Source organism: Gambusia affinis, linkage group LG18, assembly GCF_019740435.1.
Source record: "Gambusia affinis linkage group LG18, SWU_Gaff_1.0, whole genome shotgun sequence".
NCBI lineage: Eukaryota > Metazoa > Chordata > Actinopteri > Cyprinodontiformes > Poeciliidae > Gambusia > Gambusia affinis.
In genome coordinates this window covers 5,856,781-5,880,622 of record NC_057885.1, presented here as the reverse complement: position 1 = coordinate 5,880,622, position 23,842 = coordinate 5,856,781, and the positions used below count along the sequence as shown (strand labels likewise).

Genomic DNA, 23,842 nt, shown 5'->3' with positions numbered 1-23,842 from the left:
GTCGCCACATCTATCGCCAAACATTAGAGTTCTATACTGTCCTTAACAGAGTTCAAATTTTGAGGAATCCAAGTTTTACTTTGGTCAACGTCTTTTCATGCGGCGATCATGTACTGATGTAAATCTATCAAAAGCATCGTCTGTGAATAGCAGATGTTGTTCTAAAATTAGTACTAATCAGCTATCAACTGTTATGGATTAACAACAATCGTCCCTGGGTGAGGGTCGAACCACCAACCTTTCGGTTAACAGCCGAGCAGCTATCCGATTGCGCCACAGAGACTCAGATGCTGTATTGCTTCAGGTGGCCATGGCATGGATTCATCACCTGTGCAAAATCCTGGCCCGTCTTCTGAAATCCAATGCAATAACTTTGGCAAAAGACAGAGTTGAGCAGTAAGACGATGGGGAATTGTCTTAACCTCAAACTTTCCGTGCGCCACATCTATCGCCAAACATTAGAGTTCTATACTGTCCTTAACAGAGTTCAAATTTTGAGGAATCCAAGTTTTACTTTGGTCAACGTCTTTTTCATGCGGCGATCATGTACTGATGTAAATCTATCAAAAGCATCGTTCGTGAATAGCAGATGTTGTTCTCAAATTAGTGCTAATCAGCTATTATGGATTAAGAACACTCGTCCCTGGGTGGGGTCGAACCACCAACCTTTCGGTTAACAGCCGAATGCGCTAACCGATTGCGCCACAGAGACTCAGATGCTGTATCGCTTCAGGTGGTCATGGCATGGATTCATCACCTGTGCAAAATCCTGGCCCCTCTTCTGAAATCCAATGCAATAACTTTGGCAAAAGACAGAGTTGAGCGGTAAGACGATGGGGAATTGTCTTAACCTCAAACTTTCCGTGCGCCACATCTATCGCCAAACATTAGAGTTCTATACTGTCCTTAACAGAGTTCAAATTTTGAGGAATCCAAGTTTTACTTTGGTCAACGTCTTTTTCATGCGGCGATCATGTACTGATGTAAATCTATCAAAAGCATCGTCTGTGAATAGCAGATGTTGTTCTAAAATTAGTACTAATCAGCTATCAACTGTTCAGGAATAAAGACACACGTCACTGGGTGGGGTCGAACCACCAACCTTTCGGTTAACAGCCGAACGCGCTATCCGATTGCGCCACAGAGACTCAGATGCTGTATTGCTTCAGGTGGCCATGGCATGGATTCATCACCTGTGCAAAATCCTGGCCCCTCTTCTGAAATCCAATGCAATAACTTTGGCAAAAGACAGAGTTGAGCGGTAAGACGATGGGGAATTGTCTTAACCTCAAACATACAGATCGCCACATCTATCGCCAAACATTAGAGTTCTATACTGTCCTTAACAGAGTTCAAATTTTGAGGAATCCAAGTTTTACTTTGGTCAACGTCTTTTTCATGCGGCGATCATGTACTGATGTAAATCTATCAAAAGCATCGTCTGTGAATAGCAGATGTTGTTCTAAAATTAGTACTAATCAGCTATCAACTGTTATGGATTAACAACAATCGTCCCTGGGTGGGGTCGAACCACCAACCTTTCGGTTAACAGCCGAATGCGCTAACCGATTGCGCCACAGAGACTCAGATGCTGTATTGCTTCAGGTGGCCATGGCATGGATTCATCACCTGTGCAAAATCCTGGCCTCTCTTCTGAAATCCAATGCAATAACTTTGGCAAAAGACAGAGTTGAGCGGTAAGACGATGGGGAATTGTCTTAACCTCAAACTTTCCGTGCGCCACATCTATCGCCAAACATTAGAGTTCTATACTGTCCTTAACAGAGTTCAAATTTTGAGGAATCCAAGTTTTACTTTGGTCAACGTCTTTTTCATGCGGCGATCATGTACTGATGTAAATCTATCAAAAGCATCGTTCGTGAATAGCAGATGTTGTTCTCAAATTAGTGCTAATCAGCTATTATGGATTAAGAACACTCGTCCCTGGGTGGGGTCGAACCACCAACCTTTCGGTTAACAGCCGAATGCGCTAACCGATTGCGCCACAGAGACTCAGATGCTGTATCGCTTCAGGTGGTCATGGCATGGATTCATCACCTGTGCAAAATCCTGGCCCCTCTTCTGAAATCCAATGCAATAACTTTGGCAAAAGACAGAGTTGAGCGGTAAGCGATGGGGAATTGTCTTAACCTCAAACTTTCCGTCGCCACATCTATCGCCAAACATTAGAGTTCTATACTGTCCTTAACAGAGTTCAAATTTTGAGGAATCCAAGTTTTACTTTGGTCAACGTCTTTTCATGCGGCGATCATGTACTGATGTAAATCTATCAAAAGCATCGTCTGTGAATAGCAGATGTTGTTCTAAAATTAGTACTAATCAGCTATCAACTGTTATGGATTAACAACAATCGTCCCTGGGTGGGGTCGAACCACCAACCTTTCGGTTAACAGCGAATCGCTAACCGATTGCCACAGAGACTCAGATGCTGTATCGCTTCAGGTGGTCATGGCATGGATTCATCACCTGTGCAAAATCCTGGCCCTCTTCTGAAATCCAATGCAATAACTTTGGCAAAAGACAGAGTTGAGCGGTAAGACGATGGGGAATTGTCTTAACCTCAAACTTTCCGTCGCCACATCTATCGCCAAACATTAGAGTTCTATACTGTCCTTAACAGAGTTCAAATTTTGAGGAATCCAAGTTTTACTTTGGTCAACGTCTTTTTCATGCGGCGATCATGTACTGATGTAAATCTATCAAAAGCATCGTCTGTGAATAGCAGATGTTGTTCTAAAATTAGTACTAATCAGCTATCAACTGTTATGGATTAACAACAATCGTCCCTGGGTGGGGTCGAACCACCAACCTTCGGTTAACAGCCGAATGCGCTAACCGATTAATGCCACAGAGACTCAGATGCTGTATTGCTTCAGGTGGCCATGGCATGGATTCATCACCTGTGCAAAATCCTGGCCCGTCTTCTGAAATCCAATGCAATAACTTTGGCAAAAGACAGAGTTGAGCGGTAAGACGATGGGGAATTGTCTTAACCTCAAACTTTCCGTCGCCACATCTATCGCCAAACATGAGAGTTCTATACTGTCCTTAACAGAGTTCAAATTTTGAGGAATCCAAGTTTTACTTTGGTCAACGTCTTTTTCATGCGGCGATCATGTACTGATGTAAATCTATCAAAAGCATCGTTCGTGAATAGCAGATGTTGTTCTCAAATTAGTGCTAATCAGCTATTATGGATTAAGAACACTCGTCCCTGGGTGGGGTCGAACCACCAACCTTTCGGTTAACAGCCGAATGCGCTTACCGATTGCCACAGAGACTCAGATGCTGTATCGCTTCAGGTGGTCATGGCATGGATTCATCACCTGTGCAAAATCCTGGCCCCTCTTCTGAAATCCAATGCAATAACTTTGGCAAAAGACAGAGTTGAGCGGTAAGACGATGGGGAATTGTCTTAACCTCAAACTTTCCGTGCGCCACATCTATCGCCAAACATTAGAGTTCTATACTGTCCTTAACAGAGTTCAAATTTTGAGGAATCCAAGTTTTACTTTGGTCAACGTCTTTTTCATGCGGCGATCATGTACTGATGTAAATCTATCAAAAGCATCGTCTGTGAATAGCAGATGTTGTTCTAAAATTAGTACTAATCAGCTATCAACTGTTATGGATTAACAACAATCGTCCCTGGGTGGGGTCGAACCACCAACCTTTCGGTTAACAGCCGAATGCGCTAACCGATTGCGCCACAGAGACTCAGATGCTGTATCGCTTCAGGTGGTCATGGCATGGATTCATCACCTGTGCAAAATCCTGGCCCCTCTTCTGAAATCCAATGCAATAACTTTGGCAAAAGACAGAGTTGAGCGGTAAGACGATGGGGAATTGTCTTAACCTCAAACTTTCCGTGCGCCACATCTATCGCCAAACATTAGAGTTCTATACTGTCCTTAACAGAGTTCAAATTTTGAGGAATCCAAGTTTTACTTTGGTCAACGTCTTTTCATGCGGCGATCATGTACTGATGTAAATCTATCAAAAGCGTCTGTGAATAGCAGATGTTGTTCTAAAATTAGTACTAATCAGCTATCAACTGTTATGGATTAACAACAATCGTCCCTGGGTGGGGTCGAACCACCAACCTTTCGGTTAACAGCCGAAAGCGCTATCCGAAGGGGCCAGTGAGACTCAGATGCTGTATTGCTTCAGGTGGCCATGGCATGGATTCATCACCTGTGCAAAATCCTGGCCCGTCTTCTGAAATCCAATGCAATAACTTTGGCAAAAGACAGAGTTGAGCAGTAAGACGATGGGGAATTGTCTTAACCTCAAACTTTCCGTGCGCCACATCTATCGCCAAACATTAGAGTTCTATACTGTCCTTAACAGAGTTCAAATTTTGAGGAATCCAAGTTTTACTTTGGTCAACGTCTTTTTCATGCGGCGATCATGTACTGATGTAAATCTATCAAAAGCATCGTTCGTGAATAGCAGATGTTGTTCTCAAATTAGTGCTAATCAGCTATTATGGATTAAGAACACTCGTCCCTGGGTGGGGTCGAACCACCAACCTTTCGGTTAACAGCCGAATCGCTAACCGATTGCACAGAGACTCAGATGCTGTATTGCTTCAGGTGGTCATGGCATGGATTCATCACCTGTGCAAAATCCTGGCCCCTCTTCTGAAATCCAATGCAATAACTTTGGCAAAAGACAGAGTTGAGCGGTAAGACGATGGGGAATTGTCTTAACCTCAAACTTTCCGTGCGCCACATCTATCGCCAAACATTAGAGTTCTATACTGTCCTTAACAGAGTTCAAATTTTGAGGAATCCAAGTTTTACTTTGGTCAACGTCTTTTTCATGCGGCGATCATGTACTGATGTAAATCTATCAAAAGCATCGTTCGTGAATAGCAGATGTTGTTCTCAAATTAGTGCTAATCAGCTATTATGGATTAAGAACACTCGTCCCTGGGTGGGGTCGAACCACCAACCTTTCGGTTAACAGCCGAATGCGCTAACCGATTGCGCCACAGAGACTCAGATGCTGTATTGCTTCAGGTGGCCATGGCATGGATTCATCACCTGTGCAAAATCCTGGCCCCTCTTCTGAAATCCAATGCAATAACTTTGGCAAAAGACAGAGTTGAGCGGTAAGACGATGGGGAATTGTCTTAACCTCAAACTTTCCGTGCGCCACATCTATCGCCAAACATTAGAGTTCTATACTGTCCTTAACAGAGTTCAAATTTTGAGGAATCCAAGTTTTACTTTGGTCAACGTCTTTTTCATGCGGCGATCATGTACTGATGTAAATCTATCAAAAGCATCGTCTGTGAATAGCAGATGTTGTTCTAAAATTAGTACTAATCAGCTATCAACTGTTATGGATTAACAACAATCGTCCCTGGGTGGGGTCGAACCACCAACCTTTCGGTTAACAGCCGAACGCGCTATCCGATTGCGCCACAGAGACTCAGATGCTGTATTGCTTCAGGTGGCCATGGCATGGATTCATCACCTGTGCAAAATCCTGGCCCGTCTTCTGAAATCCAATGCAATAACTTTGGCAAAAGACAGAGTTGAGCAGTAAGACGATGGGGAATTGTCTTAACCTCAAACTTTCCGTGCGCCACATCTATCGCCAAACATTAGAGTTCTATACTGTCCTTAACAGAGTTCAAATTTTGAGGAATCCAAGTTTTACTTTGGTCAACGTCTTTTTCATGCGGCGATCATGTACTGATGTAAATCTATCAAAAGCATCGTTCGTGAATAGCAGATGTTGTTCTCAAATTAGTGCTAATCAGCTATTATGGATTAAGAACACTCGTCCCTAGGTGGGGTCGAACCACCAACCTTTCGGTTAACAGAATGCGCTAACCGATTGCCACAGAGACTCAGATGCTGTATCGCTTCAGGTGGTCATGGCATGGATTCTTCACCTGTGCAAAATCCTGGCCCTCTTCTGAAATCCAATGCAATAACTTTGGCAAAAGACAGAGTTGAGCGGTAAGGCGATGGGGAATTGTCTTAACCTCAAACTTTCCGTCGCCACATCTATCGCCAAACATTAGAGTTCTATACTGTCCTTAACAGAGTTCAAATTTTGAGGAATCCAAGTTTTACTTTGGTCAACGTCTTTTTCATGCGGCGATCATGTACTGATGTAAATCTATCAAAAGCATCGTTCGTGAATAGCAGATGTTGTTCTCAAATTAGTGCTAATCAGCTATTATGGATTAAGAACACTCGTCCCTGGGTGGGGTCGAACCACCAACCTTTCGGTTAACAGCCGAATGCGCTAACCGATTGCGCCACAGAGACTCAGATGCTGTATTGCTTCAGGTGGCCATGGCATGGATTCATCACCTGTGCAAAATCCTGGCCCCTCTTCTGAAATCCAATGCAATAACTTTGGCAAAAGACAGAGTTGAGCGGTAAGACGATGGGGAATTGTCTTAACCTCAAACTTTCCGTGCGCCACATCTATCGCCAAACATTAGAGTTCTATACTGTCCTTAACAGAGTTCAAATTTTGAGGAATCCAAGTTTTACTTTGGTCAACGTCTTTTTCATGCGGCGATCATGTACTGATGTAAATCTATCAAAAGCATCGTCTGTGAATAGCAGATGTTGTTCTAAAATTAGTACTAATCAGCTATCAACTGTTATGGATTAACAACAATCGTCCCTGGGTGGGGTCGAACCACCAACCTTTCGGTTAACAGCCGAATGCGCTAACCGATTGCGCCACAGAGACTCAGATGCTGTATTGCTTCAGGTGGCCATGGCATGGATTCATCACCTGTGCAAAATCCTGGCCCCTCTTCTGAAATCCAATGCAATAACTTTGGCAAAAGACAGAGTTGAGCGGTAAGACGATGGGGAATTGTCTTAACCTCAAACTTTCCGTGCGCCACATCTATCGCCAAACATTAGAGTTCTATACTGTCCTTAACAGAGTTCAAATTTTGAGGAATCCAAGTTTTACTTTGGTCAACGTCTTTTTCATGCGGCGATCATGTACTGATGTAAATCTATCAAAAGCATCGTCTGTGAATAGCAGATGTTGTTCTAAAATTAGTACTAATCAGCTATCAACTGTTATGGATTAACAACAATCGTCCCTGGGTGGGGTCGAACCACCAACCTTTCGGTTAACAGCCGAATCGCTAACCGATTGCCACAGAGACTCAGATGCTGTATTGCTTCAGGTGGCCATGGCATGGATTCATCACCTGTGCAAAATCCTGGCCCCTCTTCTGAAATCCAATGCAATAACTTTGGCAAAAGACAGAGTTGAGCGGTAAGACGATGGGGAATTGTCTTAACCTCAAACTTTCCGTGCGCCACATCTATCGCCAAACATTAGAGTTCTATACTGTCCTTAACAGAGTTCAAATTTTGAGGAATCCAAGTTTTACTTTGGTCAACGTCTTTTTCATGCGGCGATCATGTACTGATGTAAATCTATCAAAAGCATCGTCCGTGAATAGCAGATGTTGTTCTAAAAGTAGTCCTAATCAGCTATCAACTGTTATGGATTAACAACAATCGTACCTGGGTGGGGTCGAACCACCAACCTTTCGGTTAACAGCCGAACGCGCTATCCGATTGCGCCACAGAGACTCAGATGCTGTATCGCTTCAGGTGGCCATGGCATGGATTCATCACCTGTGCAAAATCCTGGCCCCTCTTCTGAAATCCAATGCAATAACTTTGGCAAAAGACAGAGTTGAGCGGTAAGACGATGGGGAATTGTCTTAACCTCAAACTTTCCGTGCGCCACATCTATCGCCAAACATTTGAGTTCTATACTGTCCTTAACAGAGTTCAAATTTTGAGGAATCCAAGTTTTACTTTGGTCAACGTCTTTTTCATGCAGCGATCATGTACTGATGTAAATCTATCAAAAGCATTGTCCGTGAATAGCAGATGTTGTTCTAAAATTAGTACTAATCAGCTATCAACTGTTCAGGAATAAAGACACACGTCACTGGGTGGGGTCGAACCACCAACCTTTCGGTTAACAGCCGAATGCGCTATCCGATTGCGCCACAGAGACTCAGATGCTGTATTGCTTCAGGTGGCCATGGCATTGATTCATCACCTGTGCAAAATCCTGGCCCCTCTTCTGAAATCCAATGCAATAACTTTGGCAAAAGACAGAGTTGAGCGGTAAGACGATGGGGAATTGTCTTAACCTCAAACTTTCCGTGCGCCACATCTATCGCCAAACATTTGAGTTCTATACTGTCCTTAACAGAGTTCAAATTTTGAAGAATCCAAGTTTTACTTTGGTCAACGTCTTTTTCATGCGGCGATCATGTACTGATGTAAATCTATCAAAAGCATCGTTCGTGAATAGCAGATGTTGTTCTAAAATTAGTGCTAATCAGCTATTATGGATTAAGAACACTCGTCCCTGGGTGGGGTCGAACCACCAACCTTTCGGTTAACAGCCGAACGCGCTAACCGATTGCGCCACAGAGACTCAGATGCTGTATCGCTTCAGGTGGTCATGGCATGTATTCATCACCTGTGCAAAATCCTGGCCCCTCTTCTGAAATCCAATGCAATAACTTTGGCAAAAGACAGAGTTGAGCGGTAAGACGATGGGGAATTGTCTTAACCTCAAACTTTCCGTGCGCCACATCTATCGCCAAACATTAGAGTTCTATACTGTCCTTAACAGAGTTCAAATTTTGAGGAATCCAAGTTTTACTTTGGTCAACGTCTTTTTCATGCGGCGATCATGTACTGATGTAAATCTATCAAAAGCATCGTCTGTGAATAGCAGATGTTGTTCTAAAATTAGTACTAATCAGCTATCAACTGTTATGGATTAACAACAATCGTCCCTGGGTGGGGTCGAACCACCAACCTTTCGGTTAACAGCCGAACAGCGCTTAACTGATTAACAGAGACTCAGATGCTGTATCGCTTCAGGTGGTCATGGCATGTATTCATCACCTGTGCAAAATCCTGGCCCCTCTTCTGAAATCCAATGCAATAACTTTGGCAAAAGACAGAGTTGAGCGGTAAGACGATGGGGAATTGTCTTAACCTCAAACTTTCCGTGCGCCACATCTATCGCCAAACATTAGAGTTCTATACTGTCCTTAACAGAGTTCAAATTTTGAGGAATCCAAGTTTTACTTTGGTCAACGTCTTTTTCATGCGGCGATCATGTACTGATGTAAATCTATCAAAAGCATCGTCTGTGAATAGCAGATGTTGTTCTAAAATTAGTACTAATCAGCTATCAACTGTTATGGATTAACAACAATCGTCCCTGGGTGGGGTCGAACCACCAACCTTTCGGTTAACAGCCGAATGCGCTAACCGATTGCGCCACAGAGACTCAGATGCTGTATTGCTTCAGGTGGCCATGGCATGGATTCATCAACTGTGCAAAATCCTGGCCCCTCTTCTGAAATCCAATGCAATAACTTTGGCAAAAGACAGAGTTGAGCGGTAAGACGATGGGGAATTGTCTTAACCTCAAACTTTCCGTGCGCCACATCTATCGCCAAACATTAGAGTTCTATACTGTCCTTAACAGAGTTCAAATTTTGAGGAATCCAAGTTTTACTTTGGTCAACGTCTTTTTCATGCGGCGATCATGTACTGATGTAAATCTATCAAAAGCATCGTTCGTGAATAGCAGATGTTGTTCTAAAATTAGTGCTAATCAGCTATTATGGATTAAGAACACTCGTCCCTGGGTGGGGTCGAACCACCAACCTTTCGGTTAACAGCCGAACGCGCTAACCGATTGCGCCACAGAGACTCAGATGCTGTATTGCTTCAGGTGGTCATGGCATGGATTCATCACCTGTGCAAAATCCTGGCCCCTCTTCTGAAATCCAATGCAATAACTTTGGCAAAAGACAGAGTTGAGCGGTAAGACGATGGGGAATTGTCTTAACCTCAAACTTTCCGTGCGCCACATCTATCGCCAAACATTAGAGTTCTATACTGTCCATAACAGAGTTCAAATTTTGAGGAATCCAAGTTTTACTTTGGTCAACGTCTTTTTCATGCGGCGATCATGTACTGATGTAAATCTATCAAAAGCATCGTCTGTGAATAGCAGATGTTGTTCTAAAATTAGTACTAATCAGCTATCAACTGTTATGGATTAACAACAATCGTCCCTGGGTGGGGTCGAACCACCAACCTTTCGGTTAACAGCCGAACGCGCTAACCGATTGCGCCACAGAGACTCAGATGCTGTATCGCTTCAGGTGGTCATGGCATGTATTCATCACCTGTGCAAAATCCTGGCCCCTCTTCTGAAATCCAATGCAATAACTTTGGCAAAAGACAGAGTTGAGCGGTAAGACGATGGGGAATTGTCTTAACCTCAAACTTTCCGTGCGCCACATCTATCGCCAAACATTAGAGTTCTATACTGTCCTTAACAGAGTTCAAATTTTGAGGAATCCAAGTTTTACTTTGGTCAACGTCTTTTTCATGCGGCGATCATGTACTGATGTAAATCTATCAAAAGCATCGTCTGTGAATAGCAGATGTTGTTCTAAAATTAGTACTAATCAGCTATCAACTGTTATGGATTAACAACAATCGTCCCTGGGTGGGGTCGAACCACCAACCTTTCGGTTAACAGCCGAATGCGCTAACCGAATGAGCCACAGAGACTCAGATGCTGTATTGCTTCAGGTGGCCATGGCATGGATTCATCAACTGTGCAAAATCCTGGCCCCTCTTCTGAAATCCAATGCAATAACTTTGGCAAAAGACAGAGTTGAGCGGTAAGACGATGGGGAATTGTCTTAACCTCAAACTTTCCGTGCGCCACTATCGCCAAACATTAGAGTTCTATACTGTCCTTAACAGAGTTCAAATTTTGAGGAATCCAAGTTTTACTTTGGTCAACGTCTTTTTCATGCGGCGCTCATGTACTGATGTAAATCTATCAAAAGCATCGTTCGTGAATAGCAGATGTTGTTCTAAAATTAGTGCTCATCAGCTATTATGGATTAAGAACACTCGTCCCTGGGTGGGGTCGAACCACCAACCTTCGGTTAACAGCCGAGCAGCTAACCGATTGCGCCACAGAGACTCAGATGCTGTATTGCTTCAGGTGGTCATGGCATGGATTCATCACCTGTGCAAAATCCTGGCCCCTCTTCTGAAATCCAATGCAATAACTTTGGCAAAAGACAGAGTTGAGCGGTAAGACGATGGGGAATTGTCTTAACCTCAAACTTTCCGTGCGCCACATCTATCGCCAAACATTAGAGTTCTATACTGTCCTTAACAGAGTTCAAATTTTGAGAAATCCAAGTTTTACTTTGGTCAACGTCTTTTTCATGCGGCGATCATGTACTGATGTAAATCTATCAAAAGCATCGTCTGTGAATAGCAGATGTTGTTCTAAAATTAGTACTAATCAGCTATCAACTGTTATGGATTAACAACAATCGTCCCTGGGTGGGGTCGAACCACCAACCTTTCGGTTAACAGCCGAATGCGCTAACCGATTGCGCCACAGAGACTCAGATGCTGTATTGCTTCAGGTGGCCATGGCATGGATTCATCACCTGTGCAAAATCCTGGCCCCTCTTCTGAAATCCAATGCAATAACTTTGGCAAAAGACAGAGTTGAGCGGTAAGACGATGGGGAATTGTCTTAACCTCAAACTTTGCTTGCCCCAAACATTTTAGACTTCTATACTGTCCTTACCAGAGTTCAAATTTTGAGGAATCCAAGTTTTACTTTGGTCAACGTCTTTTTCATGCGGCGATCATGTACTGATGTAAATCTATCAAAAGCATCGTCCGTGAATAGCAGATGTTGTTCTAAAAGTAGTCCTAATCAGCTATCAACTGTTATGGATTAAGAACACTCGTCCCTGGGTGGGGTCGAACCACCAACCTTTCGGTTAACAGCCGAACAGCTAACCGATTTGCGCCACAGAGACTCAGATGCTGTATTGCTTCAGGTGGTCATGGCATGGATTCATCACCTGTGCAAAATCCTGGCCCTCTTCTGAAATCCAATGCAATAACTTTGGCAAAAGACAGAGTTGAGCGGTAAGACGATGGGGAATTGTCTTAACCTCAAACTTTCCGTGCGCCACATCTATCGCCAAACATTAGAGTTCTATACTGTCCTTAACAGAGTTCAAATTTTGAGGAATCCAAGTTTTACTTTGGTCAACGTCTTTTTCATGCGGCGATCATGTACTGATGTAAATCTATCAAAAGCATCGTCTGTGAATAGCAGATGTTGTTCTAAAATTAGTACTAATCAGCTATCAACTGTTATGGATTAACAACAATCGTCCCTGGGTGGGGTCGAACCACCAACCTTTCGGTTAACAGCCGAACGCGCTATCCGATTGCGCCACAGAGACTCAGATGCTGTATTGCTTCAGGTGGCCATGGCATGGATTCATCACCTGTGCAAAATCCTGGCCCTCTTCTGAAATCCAATGCAATAACTTTGGCAAAAGACAGAGTTGAGCGGTAAGACGATGGGGAATTGTCTTAACCTCAAACTTTCCGTCGCCACATCTATCGCCAAACATTTGAGATCTATACTGTCCTTAACAGAGTTCAAATTTTGAGGAATCCAAGTTTTACTTTGGTCAACGTCTTTTCATGCGGCGATCATGTACTGATGTAAATCTATCAAAAGCATCGTTCGTGAATAGCAGATGTTGTTCTAAAATTAGTGCTAATCAGCTATTATGGATTAAGAACACTCGTCCCTGGGTGGGGTCGAACCACCAACCTTTCGGTTAACAGCCGAACGCGCTAACCGATTGCGCCACAGAGACTCAGATGCTGTATCGCTTCAGGTGGTCATGGCATGTATTCATCACCTGTGCAAAATCCGGGCCCTCTTCTGAAATCCAATGCAATAACTTTGGCAAAAGACAGAGTTGAGGTAAGACGATGGGGAATTGTCTTAACCTCAAACTTTCCGTCACATCTATCGCCAAACATTAGAGTTCTATACTGTCCTTAACAGAGTTCAAATTTTGAGGAATCCAAGTTTTACTTTGGTCAACGTCTTTTTCATGCGGCGATCATGTACTGATGTAAATCTATCAAAAGCATCGTCTGTGAATAGCAGATGTTGTTCTAAAATTAGTACTAATCAGCTATCAACTGTTATGGATTAACAACAATCGTCCCTGGGTGGGGTCGAACCACCAACCTTTCGGTTAACAGCCGAATGCGCTAACCGATTGTGCCACAGAGACTCAGATGCTGTAATGCTTCAGGTGGCCATGGCATGGATTCATCACCTGTGCAAAATCCTGGCCCCTCTTCTGAAATCCAATGCAATAACTTTGGCAAAAGACAGAGTTGAGCGGTAAGACGATGGGGAATTGTCTTAACCTCAAACTTTCCGTGCGCCACATCTATCGCCAAACATTAGAGTTCTATACTGTCCTTAACAGAGTTCAAATTTTGAGGAATCCAAGTTTTACTTTGGTCAACGTCTTTTTCATGCGGCGATCATGTACTGATGTAAATCTATCAAAAGCATCGTTCGTGAATAGCAGATCTTGTTCTAAAATTAGTACTAATCAGCTATCAACTGTTCAGGAATAAAGACACACGTCACTGGGTGGGGTCGAACCACCAACCTTTCGGTTAACAGCCGAATGCGCTAACCGATTGCGCCACAGAGACTCAGATGCTGTATTGCTTCAGGTGGCCATGGCATGGATTCATCACCTGTGCAAAATCCTGGCCCCTCTTCTGAAATCCAATGCAATAACTTTGGCAAAAGACAGAGTTGAGCGGTAAGACGATGGGGAATTGTCTTAACCTCAAACTTTCCGTGCGCCACATCTATCGCCAAACATTTGAGTTCTATACTGTCCTTAACAGAGTTCAAATTTTGAGGAATCCAAGTTTTACTTTGGTCAACGTCTTTTTCATGCGGCGATCATGTACTGATGTAAATCTATCAAAAGCATCATTCGTGAATAGCAGATGTTGTTCTCAAATTCGTGCTAATCAGCTATTATGGATTAAGAACACTCGTCCCTGGGTGGGGTCGAACCACCAACCTTTCGGTTAACAGCCGAATGCGCTAACCGATTGCGCCACAGAGACTCAGATGCTGTATCGCTTCAGGTGGTCATGGCATGGATTCATCACCTGTGCAAAATCCTGGCCCCTCTTCTGAAATCCAATGCAATAACTTTGGCAAAAGACAGAGTTGAGCGGTAAGACGATGGGGAATTGTCTTAACCTCAAACTTTGCTTGCCCCAAACATTTTAGACTTCTATACTGTCCTTACCAGAGTTCAAATTTTGAGGAATCCAAGTTTTACTTTGGTCAACGTCTTTTTCATGCGGCGATCATGTACTGATGTAAATCTATCAAAAGCATCGTCCGTGAATAGCAGATGTTGTTCTAAAAGTAGTCCTAATCAGCTATCAACTGTTATGGATTAAGAACACTCGTCCCTGGGTGGGGTCGAACCACCAACCTTTCGGTTAACAGCCGAACGCGCTAACCGATTGCGCCACAGAGACTCAGATGCTGTATTGCTTCAGGTGGTCATGGCATGGATTCATCACCTGTGCAAAATCCTGGCCCCTCTTCTGAAATCCAATGCAATAACTTTGGCAAAAGACAGAGTTGAGCGGTAAGACGATGGGGAATTGTCTTAACCTCAAACTTTCCGTGCGCCACATCTATCGCCAAACATTAGAGTTCTATACTGTCCTTAACAGAGTTCAAATTTTGAGAAATCCAAGTTTTACTTTGGTCAACGTCTTTTTCATGCGGCGATCATGTACTGATGTAAATCTATCAAAAGCATCGTCTGTGAATAGCAGATGTTGTTCTAAAATTAGTACTAATCAGCTATCAACTGTTATGGATTAACAACAATCGTCCCTGGGTGGGGTCGAACCACCAACCTTTCGGTTAACAGCCGAATGCGCTAACCGATTGCGCCACAGAGACTCAGATGCTGTATTGCTTCAGGTGGCCATGGCATGGATTCATCACCTGTGCAAAATCCTGGCCCCTCTTCTGAAATCCAATGCAATAACTTTGGCAAAAGACAGAGTTGAGCGGTAAGACGATGGGGAATTGTCTTAACCTCAAACTTTGCTTGCCCCAAACATTTTAGACTTCTATACTGTCCTTACCAGAGTTCAAATTTTGAGGAATCCAAGTTTTACTTTGGTCAACGTCTTTTTCATGCGGCGATCATGTACTGATGTAAATCTATCAAAAGCATCGTCCGTGAATAGCAGATGTTGTTCTAAAAGTAGTCCTAATCAGCTATCAACTGTTATGGATTAAGAACACTCGTCCCTGGGTGGGGTCGAACCACCAACCTTTCGGTTAACAGCCGAACGCGCTAACCGATTGCGCCACAGAGACTCAGATGCTGTATTGCTTCAGGTGGTCATGGCATGGATTCATCACCTGTGCAAAATCCTGGCCCCTCTTCTGAAATCCAATGCAATAACTTTGGCAAAAGACAGAGTTGAGCGGTAAGACGATGGGGAATTGTCTTAACCTCAAACTTTCCGTGCGCCACATCTATCGCCAAACATTAGAGTTCTATACTGTCCTTAACAGAGTTCAAATTTTGAGGAATCCAAGTTTTACTTTGGTCAACGTCTTTTTCATGCGGCGATCATGTACTGATGTAAATCTATCAAAAGCATCGTCTGTGAATAGCAGATGTTGTTCTAAAATTAGTACTAATCAGCTATCAACTGTTATGGATTAACAACAATCGTCCCTGGGTGGGGTCGAACCACCAACCTTTCGGTTAACAGCCGAATGCGCTAACCGATTGCGCCACAGAGACTCAGATGCTGTATTGCTTCAGGTGGCCATGGCATGGATTCATCACCTGTGCAAAATCCTGGCCCCTCTTCTGAAATCCAATGCAATAACTTTGGCAAAAGACAGAGTTGAGCGGTAAGACGATGGGGAATTGTCTTAACCTCAAACTTTCCGTGCGCCACATCTATCGCCAAACATTTGAGTTCTATACTGTCCTTAACAGAGTTCAAATTTTGAGGAATCCAAGTTTTACTTTGGTCAACGTCTTTTTCATGCAGCGATCATGTACTGATGTAAATCTATCAAAAGCATCGTTCGTGAATAGCAGATGTTGTTCTAAAATTAGTGCTAATCAGCTATTATGGATTAAGAACACTCGTCCCTGGGTGGGGTCGAACCACCAACCTTTCGGTTAACAGCCGAACGCGCTAACCGATTGCGCCACAGAGACTCAGATGCTGTATCGCTTCAGGTGGTCATGGCATGTATTCATCACCTGTGCAAAATCCTGGCCCCTCTTCTGAAATCCAATGCAATAACTTTGGCAAAAGACAGAGTTGAGCGGTAAGACGATGGGGAATTGTCTTAACCTCAAACTTTCCGTGCGCCACATCTATCGCCAAACATTAGAGTTCTATACTGTCCTTAACAGAGTTCAAATTTTGAGGAATCCAAGTTTTACTTTGGTCAACGTCTTTTTCATGCGGCGATCATGTACTGATGTAAATCTATCAAAAGCATCGTCTGTGAATAGCAGATGTTGTTCTAAAATTAGTACTAATCAGCTATCAACTGTTATGGATTAACAACAATCGTCCCTGGGTGGGGTCGAACCACCAACCTTTCGGTTAACAGCCGAATGCGCTAACCGATTGTGCCACAGAGACTCAGATGCTGTAATGCTTCAGGTGGCCATGGCATGGATTCATCACCTGTGCAAAATCCTGGCCCCTCTTCTGAAATCCAATGCAATAACTTTGGCAAAAGACAGAGTTGAGCGGTAAGACGATGGGGAATTGTCTTAACCTCAAACTTTCCGTGCGCCACATCTATCGCCAAACATTAGAGTTCTATACTGTCCTTAACAGAGTTCAAATTTTGAGGAATCCAAGTTTTACTTTGGTCAACGTCTTTTTCATGCGGCGATCATGTACTGATGTAAATCTATCAAAAGCATCGTTCGTGAATAGCAGATCTTGTTCTAAAATTAGTACTAATCAGCTATCAACTGTTCAGGAATAAAGACACACGTCACTGGGTGGGGTCGAACCACCAACCTTTCGGTTAACAGCCGAATGCGCTAACCGATTGCGCCACAGAGACTCAGATGCTGTATTGCTTCAGGTGGCCATGGCATGGATTCATCACCTGTGCAAAATCCTGGCCTCTCTTCTGAAATCCAATGCAATAACTTTGGCAAAAGACAGAGTTGAGCGGTAAGACGATGGGGAATTGTCTTAACCTCAAACTTTCCGTGCGCCACATCTATCGCCAAACATTAGAGTTCTATACTGTCCTTAACAGAGTTCAAATTTTGAGGAATCCAAGTTTTACTTTGGTCAACGTCTTTTTCATGCGGCGATCATGTACTGATGTAAATCTATCAAAAGCATCGTTCGTGAATAGCAGATCTTGTTCTAAAATTAGTGCTAATCAGCTATTATGGATTAAGAACACTCGTCCCTGGGTGGGGTCGAACCACCAACCTTTCGTTAACAGCGAACGCTAACCGACATTGCGCCACAGAGACTCAGATGCTGTATTGCTTCAGGTGGTCATGGCATGGATTCATCACCTGTGCAAAATCCTGGCCCCTCTTCTGAAATCCAATGCAATAACTTTGGCAAAAGACAGAGTTGAGCGGTAAGACGATGGGGAATTGTCTTAACCTCAAACTTTCCGTCGCCACATCTATCGCCAAACATTAGAGTTCTATACTGTCCATAACAGAGTTCAAATTTTGAGGAATCCAAGTTTTACTTTGGTCAACGTCTTTTTCATGCGGCGATCATGTACTGATGTAAATCTATCAAAAGCATCGTCCGTGAATAGCAGATGTTGTTCTAAAAGTAGTCCTAATCAGCTATCAACTGTTATGGATTAACAACAATCGTCCCTGGGTGGGGTCGAACCACCAACCTTTCGGTTAACAACGAGCAGCTAACCGATTGCGCCACAGAGACTCAGATGCTGTATCGCTTCAGGTGGCCATGGCATGGGGATTCATCACCAGTGCAAAATCCTGCCCTCTTCTGAAATCCAATGCAATAACTTTGGCAAAAGACAGAGTTGAGCGGTAAGACGATGGGGAATTGTCTTAACCTCAAACTTTCCGTGCGCCACATCTATCGCCAAACATTAGAGTTCTATACTGTCCTTAACAGAGTTCAAATTTTGAGGAATCCAAGTTTTACTTTGGTCAACGCGTCTTTTCATGCAGCGATCATGTACTGATGTAAATCTATCAAAAGCATTGTCCGTGAATAGCAGATGTTGTTCTAAAATTAGTACTAATCAGCTATCAACTGTTCAGGAATAAAGACACACGTCACTGGGTGGGGTCGAACCACCAACCTTTCGGTTAACAGCCGAATGCGCTAACCGATTGCGCCACAGAGACTCAGATGCTGTATTGCTTCAGGTGGCCATGGCATGGATTCATCACCTGTGCAAAATCCTGGCCCCTCTTCTGAAATCCAATGCAATAACTTTGGCAAAAGACAGAGTTGAGCGGTAAGACGATGGGGAATTGTCTTAACCTCAAACTTTCCGTGCGCCACATCTATCGCCAAACATTAGAGTTCTATACTGTCCTTAACAGAGTTCAAATTTTGAGGAATCCAAGTTTTACTTTGGTCAACGTCTTTTTCATGCGGCGATCATGTACTGATGTAAATCTATCAAAAGCATCGTTCGTGAATAGCAGATGTTGTTCTAAAATTAGTGCTAATCAGCTATTATGGATTAAGAACACTCGTCCCTGGGTGGGGTCGAACCACCAACCTTTCGGTTAACAGCCGAACGCGCTAACCGATTGCGCCACAGAGACTCAGATGCTGTATCGCTTCAGGTGGTCATGGCATGAATTCATCACCTGTGCAAAATCCTGGCCCCTCTTCTGAAATCCAATGCAATAACTTTGGCAAAAGACAGAGTTGAGCGGTAAGATGGGGAATTGTCTTAACCTCAAACTTTCCGTCGCCACATCTATCGCCAAACATTAGAGTTCTATACTGTCCTTAACAGAGTTCAAATTTTGAGGAATCCAAGTTTTACTTTGGTCAGCGTCTTTTCATGCGGCGATCATGTACTGATGTAAATCTATCAAAAGCATCGTCTGTGAATAGCAGATGTTGTTCTAAAATTAGTACTAATCAGCTATCAACTGTTATGGATTAACAACAATCGTCCCTGGGTGGGGTCGAACCACCAACCTTTCGGTTAACAGCCGAATGCGCTAACCGATTGTGCCACAGAGACTCAGATGCTGTATTGCTTCAGGTGGCCATGGCATGGATTCATCACCTGTGCAAAATCCTGGCCCCTCTTCTGAAATCCAATGCAATAACTTTGGCAAAAGACAGAGTTGAGCGGTAAGACGATGGGGAATTGTCTTAACCTCAAACTTTCCGTGCGCCACATCTATCGCCAAACATTAGAGTTCTATACTGTCCTTAACAGAGTTCAAATTTTGAGGAATCCAAGTTTTACTTTGGTCAACGTCTTTTTCATGCGGCGATCATGTACTGATGTAAATCTATCAAAAGCATCGTTCGTGAATAGCAGATCTTGTTCTAAAATTAGTGCTAATCAGCTATTATGGATTAAGAACACTCGTCCCTGGGTGGGGTCGAACCACCAACCTTTCGGTTAACAGCCGAACGCGCTAACCGATTGCGCCACAGAGACTCAGATGCTGTATTGCTTCAGGTGGTCATGGCATGGATTCATCACCTGTGCAAAATCCTGGCCCCTCTTCTGAAATCCAATGCAATAACTTTGGCAAAAGACAGAGTTGAGCGGTAAGACGATGGGGAATTGTCTTAACCTCAAACTTTCCGTGCGCCACATCTATCGCCAAACATTAGAGTTCTATACTGTCCATAACAGAGTTCAAATTTTGAGGAATCCAAGTTTTACTTTGGTCAACGTCTTTTTCATGCGGCGATCATGTACTGATGTAAATCTATCAAAAGCATCGTCCGTGAATAGCAGATGTTGTTCTAAAAGTAGTCCTAATCAGCTATCAACTGTTATGGATTAACAACAATCGTCCCTGGGTGGGGTCGAACCACCAACCTTTCGGTTAACAGCGAGCAGCTAACCGATTCCACAGAGACTCAGATGCTGTATCGCTTCAGGTGGTCATGGCATGAATTCATCACCTGTGCAAAATCCTGGCCCCTCTTCTGAAATCCAATGCAATAACTTTGGCAAAAGACAGAGTTGAGCGGTAAGACGATGGGGAATTGTCTTAACCTCAAACTTTCCGTGCGCCACATCTATCGCCAAACATTAGAGTTCTATACTGTCCTTAACAGAGTTCAAATTTTGAGGAATCCAAGTTTTACTTTGGTCAACGTCTTTTTCATGCGGCGATCATGTACTGATGTAAATCTATCAAAAGCATCGTCTGTGAATAGCAGATGTTGTTCTAAAATTAGTACTAATCAGCTATCAACTGTTATGGATTAACAACAATCGTCCCTGGGTGGGGTCGAACCACCAACCTTTCGGTTAACAGCCGAACGCGCTATCCGATTGCGCCACAGAGACTCAGATGCTGTATCGCTTCAGGTGGCCATGGCATGGATTCATCACCTGTGCAAAATCCTGGCCCCTCTTCTGAAATCCAATGCAATAACTTTGGCAAAAGACAGAGTTGAGCGGTAAGACGATGGGGAATTGTCTTAACCTCAAACTTTCCGTGCGCCACATCTATCGCCAAACATTAGAGTTCTATACTGTCCTTAACAGAGTTCAAATTTTGAGGAATCCAAGTTTTACTTTGGTCAACGTCTTTTTCATGCAGCGATCATGTACTGATGTAAATCTATCAAAAGCATTGTCCGTGAATAGCAGATGTTGTTCTAAAATTAGTACTAATCAGCTATCAACTGTTCAGGAATAAAGACACACGTCACTGGGTGGGGTCGAACCACCAACCTTTCGGTTAACAGCCGAATGCGCTAACCGATTGCGCCACAGAGACTCAGATGCTGTATTGCTTCAGGTGGCCATGGCATGGATTCATCACCTGTGCAAAATCCTGGCCCCTCTTCTGAAATCCAATGCAATAACTTTGGCAAAAGACAGAGTTGAGCGGTAAGACGATGGGGAATTGTCTTAACCTCAAACTTTCCGTGCGCCACATCTATCGCCAAACATTAGAGTTCTATACTGTCCTTAACAGAGTTCAAATTTTGAGGAATCCAAGTTTTACTTTGGTCAACGTCTTTTTCATGCGGCGATCATGTACTGATGTAAATCTATCAAAAGCATCGTTCGTGAATAGCAGATGTTGTTCTAAAATTAGTGCTAATCAGCTATTATGGATTAAGAACACTCGTCCCTGGGAGGGGACGAACCACCAACCTTCGGTTAACAGCGCGCTAACCGATTGCGCCACAGAGACTCAGATGCTGTATTGCTTCAGGTGGTCATGGCATGGATTCATCACCTGTGCAAAATCCTGGCCCCTCTTCTGAAATCCAATGCAATAACTTTGGCAAAAGACAGAGTTGAGCGGTAAGACGATGGGGAATTGTCTTAACCTCAAACTTTCCGTGCGCCACATCTATCGCCAAACATTAGAGTTCTATACTGTCCATAACAGAGTTCAAATTTTGAGGAATCCAAGTTTTACTTTGGTCAACGTCTTTTTCATGCGGCGATCATGTACTGATGTAAATCTATCAAAAGCATCGTCCGTGAATAGCAGATGTTGTTCTAAAAGTAGTCCTAATCAGCTATCAACTGTTATGGATTAACAACAATCGTCCCTGGGTGGGGTCGAACCACCAACCTTTCGGTTAACAGCCGAACGCGCTATCCGATTGCGCCACAGAGACTCAGATGCTGTATCGCTTCAGGTGGCCATGGCATGGATTCATCACCTGTGCAAAATCCTGGCCCCTCTTCTGAAATCCAATGCAATAACTTTGGCAAAAGACAGAGTTGAGCGGTAAGACGATGGGGAATTGTCTTAACCTCAAACTTTCCGTGCGCCACATCTATCGCCAAACATTAGAGTTCTATACTGTCCTTAACAGAGTTCAAATTTTGAGGAATCCAAGTTTTACTTTGGTCAACGTCTTTTTCATGCAGCGATCATGTACTGATGTAAATCTATCAAAAGCATTGTCCGTGAATAGCAGATGTTGTTCTAAAATTAGTACTAATCAGCTATCAACTGTTCAGGAATAAAGACACACGTCACTGGGTGGGGTCGAACCACCAACCTTTCGGTTAACAGCCGAATGCGCTAACCGATTGCGCCACAGAGACTCAGATGCTGTATTGCTTCAGGTGGCCATGGCATGGATTCATCACCTGTGCAAAATCCTGGCCCCTCTTCTGAAATCCAATGCAATAACTTTGGCAAAAGACAGAGTTGAGCGGTAAGACGATGGGGAATTGTCTTAACCTCAAACTTTCGTCGCCACATCTATCGCCAAACATTAGAGTTCTATACTGTCCTTAACAGAGTTCAAATTTTGAGGAATCCAAGTTTTACTTTGGTCAACGTCTTTTTCATGCGGCGATCATGTACTGATGTAAATCTATCAAAAGCATCGTTCGTGAATAGCAGATGTTGTTCTAAAATTAGTGCTAATCAGCTATTATGGATTAAGAACACTCGTCCCTGGGTGGGGTCGAACCACCAACCTTTCGGTTAACAGCCGAGCACGCTAACCGATTGCGCCACAGAGACTCAGATGCTGTATCGCTTCAGGTGGTCATGGCATGAATTCATCACCTGTGCAAAATCCTGGCCCCTCTTCTGAAATCCAATGCAATAACTTTGGCAAAAGACAGAGTTGAGCGGTAAGACGATGGGGAATTGTCTTAACCTCAAACTTTCCGTGCGCCACATCTATCGCCAAACATTAGAGTTCTATACTGTCCTTAACAGAGTTCAAATTTTGAGGAATCCAAGTTTTACTTTGGTCAACGTCTTTTTCATGCGGCGATCATGTACTGATGTAAATCTATCAAAAGCATCGTCTGTGAATAGCAGATGTTGTTCTAAAATTAGTACTAATCAGCTATCAACTGTTATGGATTAACAACAATCGTCCCTGGGTGGGGTCGAACCACCAACCTTTCGGTTAACAGCCGAATGCGCTAACCGATTGCGCCACAGAGACTCAGATGCTGTATTGCTTCAGGTGGCCATGGCATGGATTCATCACCTGTGCAAAATCCTGGCCCCTCTTCTGAAATCCAATGCAATAACTTTGGCAAAAGACAGAGTTGAGCGGTAAGACGATGGGGAATTTTCTCAACATCAAACTTTCCGTGCGCCACATCTATCGCCAAACATTAGAGTTCTATACTGTCCTTAACAGAGTTCAAATTTTGAGGAATCCAAGTTTTACTTTGGTCAACGTCTTTTTCATGCAGCGATCATGTACTGATGTAAATCTATCAAAAGCATCGTCTGTGAATAGCAGATGTTGTTCTAAAATTAGTGCTAATCAGCTATTATGGATTAAGAACAATCGTCCCTGGGTGGGGTCGAACCACCAACCTTTCGGTTAACAGCCGAATGCGCTAACCGATTGCGCCACAGAGACTCAGATGCTGTCTTGCTTCAGGTGGCCATGGCATGGATTCATCACACGTACAAAATCCTGGCCCCTCTTCTGAAATCCAATGCAATAACCTTGGCAAAAGATAGAGTTGAGCGATAAGATGATGGGGAATTTTCTCAACCTCAAACTTTGCTTGCGCCACATCTATTGCCAATCCTTTTAGTTTTTTGTACTGTCCTTACCAGAGTTCAAAGGTCAAAAGATCGAGGAATTCAAATCTTTCCTTTGGT

At 43.4% G+C, this 23,842-nt stretch overlaps 42 non-coding genes across 42 annotated transcripts; all 42 read right to left on the bottom strand.

Annotated features, from left to right (window-relative positions):
* Positions 1 to 638: 638 nt before the first annotated feature.
* On the bottom strand, positions 639 to 712 carry trnan-guu. Its single transcript has one exon. It is a non-coding gene; the product is annotated as a tRNA-Asn (tRNA).
* A 362-nt stretch (positions 713 to 1,074) lies between these two features.
* trnan-guu lies at positions 1,075 to 1,148 on the bottom strand. Its single transcript has one exon. It is a non-coding gene; the product is annotated as a tRNA-Asn (tRNA).
* Positions 1,149 to 1,510: 362 nt separating this feature from the next.
* Positions 1,511 to 1,584, bottom strand: trnan-guu. The gene has a single exon. It is a non-coding gene; the product is annotated as a tRNA-Asn (tRNA).
* A 355-nt stretch (positions 1,585 to 1,939) lies between these two features.
* trnan-guu lies at positions 1,940 to 2,013 on the bottom strand. The gene has a single exon. It is a non-coding gene; the product is annotated as a tRNA-Asn (tRNA).
* Positions 2,014 to 2,802: 789 nt separating this feature from the next.
* On the bottom strand, positions 2,803 to 2,876 carry trnan-guu. The gene has a single exon. It is a non-coding gene; the product is annotated as a tRNA-Asn (tRNA).
* A 354-nt stretch (positions 2,877 to 3,230) lies between these two features.
* On the bottom strand, positions 3,231 to 3,302 carry trnan-guu. Its single transcript has one exon. It is a non-coding gene; the product is annotated as a tRNA-Asn (tRNA).
* Positions 3,303 to 3,664: 362 nt separating this feature from the next.
* trnan-guu lies at positions 3,665 to 3,738 on the bottom strand. Its single transcript has one exon. It is a non-coding gene; the product is annotated as a tRNA-Asn (tRNA).
* Positions 3,739 to 4,950: 1,212 nt separating this feature from the next.
* trnan-guu lies at positions 4,951 to 5,024 on the bottom strand. The gene has a single exon. It is a non-coding gene; the product is annotated as a tRNA-Asn (tRNA).
* Positions 5,025 to 5,386: 362 nt separating this feature from the next.
* On the bottom strand, positions 5,387 to 5,460 carry trnan-guu. Its single transcript has one exon. It is a non-coding gene; the product is annotated as a tRNA-Asn (tRNA).
* Positions 5,461 to 6,237: 777 nt separating this feature from the next.
* On the bottom strand, positions 6,238 to 6,311 carry trnan-guu. The gene has a single exon. It is a non-coding gene; the product is annotated as a tRNA-Asn (tRNA).
* A 362-nt stretch (positions 6,312 to 6,673) lies between these two features.
* On the bottom strand, positions 6,674 to 6,747 carry trnan-guu. The gene has a single exon. It is a non-coding gene; the product is annotated as a tRNA-Asn (tRNA).
* Positions 6,748 to 7,542: 795 nt separating this feature from the next.
* On the bottom strand, positions 7,543 to 7,616 carry trnan-guu. The gene has a single exon. It is a non-coding gene; the product is annotated as a tRNA-Asn (tRNA).
* A 362-nt stretch (positions 7,617 to 7,978) lies between these two features.
* Positions 7,979 to 8,052, bottom strand: trnan-guu. The gene has a single exon. It is a non-coding gene; the product is annotated as a tRNA-Asn (tRNA).
* Positions 8,053 to 8,407: 355 nt separating this feature from the next.
* On the bottom strand, positions 8,408 to 8,481 carry trnan-guu. The gene has a single exon. It is a non-coding gene; the product is annotated as a tRNA-Asn (tRNA).
* A 796-nt stretch (positions 8,482 to 9,277) lies between these two features.
* On the bottom strand, positions 9,278 to 9,351 carry trnan-guu. The gene has a single exon. It is a non-coding gene; the product is annotated as a tRNA-Asn (tRNA).
* A 355-nt stretch (positions 9,352 to 9,706) lies between these two features.
* trnan-guu lies at positions 9,707 to 9,780 on the bottom strand. The gene has a single exon. It is a non-coding gene; the product is annotated as a tRNA-Asn (tRNA).
* Positions 9,781 to 10,142: 362 nt separating this feature from the next.
* Positions 10,143 to 10,216, bottom strand: trnan-guu. The gene has a single exon. It is a non-coding gene; the product is annotated as a tRNA-Asn (tRNA).
* Positions 10,217 to 10,578: 362 nt separating this feature from the next.
* Positions 10,579 to 10,652, bottom strand: trnan-guu. The gene has a single exon. It is a non-coding gene; the product is annotated as a tRNA-Asn (tRNA).
* Positions 10,653 to 11,438: 786 nt separating this feature from the next.
* Positions 11,439 to 11,512, bottom strand: trnan-guu. Its single transcript has one exon. It is a non-coding gene; the product is annotated as a tRNA-Asn (tRNA).
* A 787-nt stretch (positions 11,513 to 12,299) lies between these two features.
* On the bottom strand, positions 12,300 to 12,373 carry trnan-guu. The gene has a single exon. It is a non-coding gene; the product is annotated as a tRNA-Asn (tRNA).
* Positions 12,374 to 12,725: 352 nt separating this feature from the next.
* On the bottom strand, positions 12,726 to 12,799 carry trnan-guu. The gene has a single exon. It is a non-coding gene; the product is annotated as a tRNA-Asn (tRNA).
* Positions 12,800 to 13,154: 355 nt separating this feature from the next.
* Positions 13,155 to 13,228, bottom strand: trnan-guu. Its single transcript has one exon. It is a non-coding gene; the product is annotated as a tRNA-Asn (tRNA).
* A 362-nt stretch (positions 13,229 to 13,590) lies between these two features.
* Positions 13,591 to 13,664, bottom strand: trnan-guu. Its single transcript has one exon. It is a non-coding gene; the product is annotated as a tRNA-Asn (tRNA).
* Positions 13,665 to 14,019: 355 nt separating this feature from the next.
* Positions 14,020 to 14,093, bottom strand: trnan-guu. The gene has a single exon. It is a non-coding gene; the product is annotated as a tRNA-Asn (tRNA).
* A 352-nt stretch (positions 14,094 to 14,445) lies between these two features.
* Positions 14,446 to 14,519, bottom strand: trnan-guu. Its single transcript has one exon. It is a non-coding gene; the product is annotated as a tRNA-Asn (tRNA).
* Positions 14,520 to 14,881: 362 nt separating this feature from the next.
* Positions 14,882 to 14,955, bottom strand: trnan-guu. Its single transcript has one exon. It is a non-coding gene; the product is annotated as a tRNA-Asn (tRNA).
* A 352-nt stretch (positions 14,956 to 15,307) lies between these two features.
* On the bottom strand, positions 15,308 to 15,381 carry trnan-guu. Its single transcript has one exon. It is a non-coding gene; the product is annotated as a tRNA-Asn (tRNA).
* Positions 15,382 to 15,743: 362 nt separating this feature from the next.
* Positions 15,744 to 15,817, bottom strand: trnan-guu. The gene has a single exon. It is a non-coding gene; the product is annotated as a tRNA-Asn (tRNA).
* A 355-nt stretch (positions 15,818 to 16,172) lies between these two features.
* Positions 16,173 to 16,246, bottom strand: trnan-guu. The gene has a single exon. It is a non-coding gene; the product is annotated as a tRNA-Asn (tRNA).
* Positions 16,247 to 16,608: 362 nt separating this feature from the next.
* trnan-guu lies at positions 16,609 to 16,682 on the bottom strand. The gene has a single exon. It is a non-coding gene; the product is annotated as a tRNA-Asn (tRNA).
* A 362-nt stretch (positions 16,683 to 17,044) lies between these two features.
* trnan-guu lies at positions 17,045 to 17,118 on the bottom strand. The gene has a single exon. It is a non-coding gene; the product is annotated as a tRNA-Asn (tRNA).
* A 1,223-nt stretch (positions 17,119 to 18,341) lies between these two features.
* On the bottom strand, positions 18,342 to 18,415 carry trnan-guu. Its single transcript has one exon. It is a non-coding gene; the product is annotated as a tRNA-Asn (tRNA).
* Positions 18,416 to 18,770: 355 nt separating this feature from the next.
* On the bottom strand, positions 18,771 to 18,844 carry trnan-guu. Its single transcript has one exon. It is a non-coding gene; the product is annotated as a tRNA-Asn (tRNA).
* Positions 18,845 to 19,201: 357 nt separating this feature from the next.
* On the bottom strand, positions 19,202 to 19,275 carry trnan-guu. The gene has a single exon. It is a non-coding gene; the product is annotated as a tRNA-Asn (tRNA).
* A 355-nt stretch (positions 19,276 to 19,630) lies between these two features.
* Positions 19,631 to 19,704, bottom strand: trnan-guu. Its single transcript has one exon. It is a non-coding gene; the product is annotated as a tRNA-Asn (tRNA).
* A 793-nt stretch (positions 19,705 to 20,497) lies between these two features.
* Positions 20,498 to 20,571, bottom strand: trnan-guu. Its single transcript has one exon. It is a non-coding gene; the product is annotated as a tRNA-Asn (tRNA).
* Positions 20,572 to 20,933: 362 nt separating this feature from the next.
* trnan-guu lies at positions 20,934 to 21,007 on the bottom strand. The gene has a single exon. It is a non-coding gene; the product is annotated as a tRNA-Asn (tRNA).
* A 785-nt stretch (positions 21,008 to 21,792) lies between these two features.
* Positions 21,793 to 21,866, bottom strand: trnan-guu. The gene has a single exon. It is a non-coding gene; the product is annotated as a tRNA-Asn (tRNA).
* A 362-nt stretch (positions 21,867 to 22,228) lies between these two features.
* On the bottom strand, positions 22,229 to 22,302 carry trnan-guu. Its single transcript has one exon. It is a non-coding gene; the product is annotated as a tRNA-Asn (tRNA).
* A 353-nt stretch (positions 22,303 to 22,655) lies between these two features.
* trnan-guu lies at positions 22,656 to 22,729 on the bottom strand. Its single transcript has one exon. It is a non-coding gene; the product is annotated as a tRNA-Asn (tRNA).
* Positions 22,730 to 23,091: 362 nt separating this feature from the next.
* Positions 23,092 to 23,165, bottom strand: trnan-guu. The gene has a single exon. It is a non-coding gene; the product is annotated as a tRNA-Asn (tRNA).
* A 355-nt stretch (positions 23,166 to 23,520) lies between these two features.
* trnan-guu lies at positions 23,521 to 23,594 on the bottom strand. The gene has a single exon. It is a non-coding gene; the product is annotated as a tRNA-Asn (tRNA).
* Between the last annotated feature and the right edge of the window lie 248 nt (positions 23,595 to 23,842).